Source organism: Epinephelus moara, chromosome 9 (genome assembly GCF_006386435.1).
Source record: "Epinephelus moara isolate mb chromosome 9, YSFRI_EMoa_1.0, whole genome shotgun sequence".
In the NCBI taxonomy this organism is placed as follows: Eukaryota; Metazoa; Chordata; class Actinopteri; order Perciformes; family Serranidae; genus Epinephelus; species Epinephelus moara.
In genome coordinates this window covers 34654722-34659704 of record NC_065514.1, presented here as the reverse complement: position 1 = coordinate 34659704, position 4983 = coordinate 34654722, and the positions used below count along the sequence as shown (strand labels likewise).

At 39.8% G+C, this 4983-nt stretch overlaps 1 protein-coding gene across 1 annotated transcript in view; it reads left to right on the top strand.

The window, feature by feature from the left end:
* The first annotated feature begins 851 nt into the window (after positions 1–851).
* The window catches only part of macir (macrophage immunometabolism regulator), a 12703-nt gene continuing 8571 nt past the window's right edge, over positions 852–4983 (top strand). Inside the window, exon 1 of the mRNA XM_050053662.1 lies at positions 852–961. The gene's annotated coding sequence lies outside the window, so the exon portion shown is untranslated. The remainder of the gene's footprint in view (positions 962–4983) is intronic.

Here is a 4983-nt window from a genome sequence, read left to right as displayed (position 1 = left end):
GGGGTACCTAGCACACAGATCTGGTACTAAAAGGTGGAGTTGTGGACACTGCAGTCCATTGATTGGTCAGTAGAAGATGACTAGGCTAGTTATAATAATTATATATATATATATATACTGTATATAATTATTATTACTATAACTAGCCTATAAAAGGAAAGGATGTTTTGCTGCCTCTCACAGTAGCTGTAGACTGAGAAAAAAATAATTGAGAAGTGAGTGACAACAACCCAGCCCACATTTAAGAGTACTGTTTGCGGTGGAAATGCTAAACGGACCTAGGGTCTAGGTACCATGTCTGAAGGGTAACTTTTGGTTCCAAAGGTACTATACCGAAAGTGTTTGTGGAAATGGGGCTTAAATGCAGTTAAAGTCAAGTGAGTGACTGCGTAAGCTGCTGGGGCACCAACATACACTGTCCATACACTGAATCAGGGTTACAAAAAAGAAAAGGAAGAGAGAGAAAGAAAGGAAAGGGAAAGGAAGCCACATTGCTACCAGCGCTCGTGCACTTTAGAAAAACTTAATTTCAAAATTTTGCCTTTTTATTTTCAGAATTTTGTCTGAAATCTAAAAATTTGAATTTTATCTCATCCTTTGACATATTTCATAATTTTGAAATACTATCTCATAATACTGACTGTTTGCTGTTGACTTTATCTTTAATCATGATTATCATAATTCTTCATCTTTTTTCGTTTAATGATAGAAATGGGGCACTATACGTAACCAGGAATATACAGCAACTGGACAAATTTATAAATAAAGAGACTCGTGGAAAGTGTAGCTTATTATTACCATCGAAAAATACTGTGAGGAATGTCTAATGGCTTTTTATGTGAAAACTAGACCGGAAGTGTTCCTGATGCTCCTGTTGACGGAACAGAGGCGTGAGAGCGCAGCAGCAGCCAGAGCCCACACAGACGGAAGGTTGAACATCGGATTCTCTTCATACAAACAGGTTTGTATTTGATTTCATTTGTATTCTTTTAGTTTAGTTGTAGGTCATGAAATCGAGAGATGTTTGATGAGGCTCAATAAGGGAGGATGAATTAGCGTCGTCCATTCAAATAAATGGCTGACAAACGCGCCCATGACTTGATCTTGTCAATCAAGTATGATAAGAGTCTGTTTCCAATGATCAATGCGTCATATTTAGCGATGGATGGCACAGTAATGAAATCACCGGGTTGAGACGCTGTTATTTCTCCTGGCAGTGCAGTGTCACTGAGCTTCCCATGCAGCAGCGGACAGGATGCACCCGGCCTGTCGTCTGTTGCAACAGCCATCTTTTACTCTGAATTGTAGTCTCTTTTACACAGCTTTAGAAACGCTATTCTAGACAGCAGCAGCTGCACCACGCCTATGGTGGCTCTGTTTGTAGAGTGTGTGTGTAAAGCCTGAGATGTGAAGCCGGTTATTGCAGCGGTATAACACTGGGAGTGTGTCTGTCACTGTTGCCTCTTTTCCACTGAGTCAGCCGCGCCATGGTTTTCAGGCGCTTTCATCAGCCTGTGTGCCGCTCCATCTAGGCCTGTGTTTAAACTCTGTGATTCCACCGTAATAATAAGATCAGTCCGAGGGAAATGGTTTTACAATATGACATAAAAACAAGAAATTATTTCGTTTATATTCACAAAACCAAATAATTTGACTATTATTTGATTTGGTTTGTGGTGCTGTAGCAGTGAAAATTACATTCAAATTCTACCGCAATGCCTTTTAAATAAATACTGTGCCTGTCACTCAGAATCCACAGAATTTGCAGTCAACAGTTTTCTATAGGTTTTCCAAAGGAAAGTGTTGACAGTGATGTTTGTGGGTTGTCCAGAATGACCAGTGCATTGTTTCTGTAAACACAAGATGATGTAGATTTTTTTTTTTTTTTTTTACATAGTTTGTACTCATCCATGCTGTTCAATGCAACAGAAATGTAATTATTATTGCCTTTTAATTATTTGGTTAATTATGATTTATCATTCATGCATTTGTCTGGATACCAACATTGATGTATAGTGAAATGCTGACATACACATGGCAGTCTCTTATAATGAGTTAAATTGACCAGTACCATGCACAGACATTTGCAGGGCAGGTGCTCAAGTAGAAAAACTGATAATTGATAAATACTGGTCTCTGAATAAATAATCAACACACCAATCTACCCTCCAAACTATAAATCAGGCTTATGTTTAGTTATAACAATCAGACTTAAAGTGCATTCTGCCCCCCCACCGGGCAGCTGGTGAACCCAAATCTGACTGAGAGTTGGAGTAAAACGGTGTGGTTTTACATCAGACGAGCTTACGCGTTGTTAAACTTAATGATGGGTTATTGCCCAAATTAGACTGGCTGTATTGAGATGTTTTAATAGTGGTTTACTTTCACAACAGAGATAAAGAATGTTGAGGCTTAGGGGAAACACTATTGTTACCTGGCTGTCCATGAAGGCAGGTCAGAGAGATGTGAAGCTATTTCGCAAGGGGCTCAATTTGCGTGCGGCTGCCGCAAGGGAAGTTGAAGAGGGAGGGTCAGGGGATAGACTCAGATGCAGTTGTCGGGCACTCAACACACTTTAAATTGAGAATTGATGCCATGGGCCAGATTTAAAAAACTAAAATATGATGTTATTAAAAGAAATTAAAAAATGCATCTTGCAAAAAATGGCACTTATCTAGACAGAGGGCAAAGGGCAGGTACTTAAGCACCACCTGGAGTCTATCTGTGCACTTGCCTGATTATTGACTCACAAGACAATTGTCCCAGCCACACATGAAAATCAATATAGATACTATATTTTGGTTTCTTGATTGTAAATAAAGGGAAATACAATTTTAAATCTTTTGTCCTGCATTTTGTTAACAAAATGACCATGTCTTGTATTCTCATCCTCCCATGTTGCCAGCAAAATATCACAGTAACATTGATTACACCCCTCCCATGTGTTGTAGATACCATAATGTACTATAAAGAGCTCTTGTGGCAGTTTACACATGATCTTTTTTAGCCTTTTCAATGCCGACCAACCCACTACAGGTTACATAACCAAACACATTTTACTCATTTAATTTTGATGTCCATCATCAGTTATGCAAGGTGCAATAGGGAGTCAAAAGAAAACATAGAAGTCGCGGCGTCGGTAGCGTAGTGGATAGTGCCGGTGCCCCATGTACAGAGGCGATTCCGGCCTGCGGCCCTTTGCTGCGTGTCACTCCCCACTCTCTCTCTCTCCCCATTTCACACACTGTCCTGTCCATTAAAGGCAAAAAGCCCATAAAAATAATCTTTAAAAGAAAACATAGAAGTTAATGTGATGGCTAAATACACACCATTCAGTTGTCAGACTGGTAGAGATTATGAATAAGTTACTGACAGCATAATTGCACTAAAGGAATTGTATCATCGTGGTTAAAGTTGTTCTCGGTGACTTTTATAAAAATCGTCTTTTTCTGTTGAAGCCGCCATTATATCCTTACAGTCTATACTCAACAAAAATGGAAATGCAACACTTTGGTTTTTGCTCCCATTTCATGAGTTGAAAAAAAAAAAACTAATACATGAGTAAACTGCATGATCATTACACAGGTGTACCATGGGATGGTCACAATAAAAGGCCACTCTAAAATGTGCAGTTTGATCACACAAACACAATGCCACAGATGTCACACGTTGTGAGGGAGCGTTCCATTAGCATGCAGACTGCAGAAATGTCTACCAGAGCTGTTGCAGCCGTCTCCAGTGTTGTTTCAGTGAATTTGGCAGTGCATCCAACAGCAGCATCGTGCTGCTCCACTGTGGGATTTTAAACAGTATGCCAGCATCACAGAACCAAAAGAGGCATGACAGGCTTGACATTTAACACTACAGCGGCAGCTGATCTTGCTCTCTGCTTGGAGGGTAAGAAGCTCTTGGACCTCATTGTTTTCCCAATTTGTGGAAAGTGTTGGCCACTGTTCTTCTTCTTTCAGTTAGCTGCTGACTGCTATCAGCTGCTTTTTAAATCTTCTGTGGTGGGTCGCACACACAACACTTTGCCAAAACATCACAACAGTTCTCCCCGTGGTCTTGTCCTGTCGGCTGTCCTGTTTATACAGACACCATTTTGGAGCTGTTATTACCTCCTCTGGTGGATTAAAGGCAAAACCACTGTGTTCCCCTATTCCATGATCGTACCCTCTACAGAAAGGCGAGGCGGAATAACAGGCATTGTAAAACAGCTATTCTCTCTCTTATTTTTTATTTTTTTAACCAAAATACGTTTTTTGAACTGTTTGAAGCCCACCACTGTGATATGCCATGTAAATAAATATTACATAAATAATAGTGTCGGATATGAACATTCAAACAAAAATGTGGGTCTGGTAAGGGTTAGTCTACCTTTCTGCACTGCACAGACTGTAGGGATTAGCTGTGAAACACAAGTTTAACAGTTTAAGTTGTTAAACTTATGCCTGGTCAACATTCTACCTGTAATGTTCGATTGAGTGATGTCAACTGAAAACATTATCTGTGGCTGCGCACATCTATCATTTTTGCCATATGGATCCATGCAGATATTCAGTTACATCGCTGTGGCCCATCCAAGAAATGTTTTCTTTTAATATAGAACAGGGTCAAGTGATTTTTAATTGTGGTATTTTTTTTCAAAGGCCAGACATTGCAACTGAAATAGAGGCCTGCATCATATGAAACTGCGCATTTGCCATACCAACATGGCGGGGGCGAAAATCCCATTTCATAGTTGGGGGGGGGGGGCAATAAACAGTAAAATTTTAGAGAATAATTCCAGGGGGGGACAAGGAAAAAAAGTTGTAGCCTGTCTTTTATATAGCATCTTTTACCGCAATTTGACGCTTTAATCTTCTCTCTATCTCTCCAACAGGCAGAGTGAATGTCTATACTAACTAAACTAAAACTAAAACTAAACATTTCCTGCAATTAAACTGGTAAACTGGTTTATAAACAGTGTGCTGTGAGATCTGC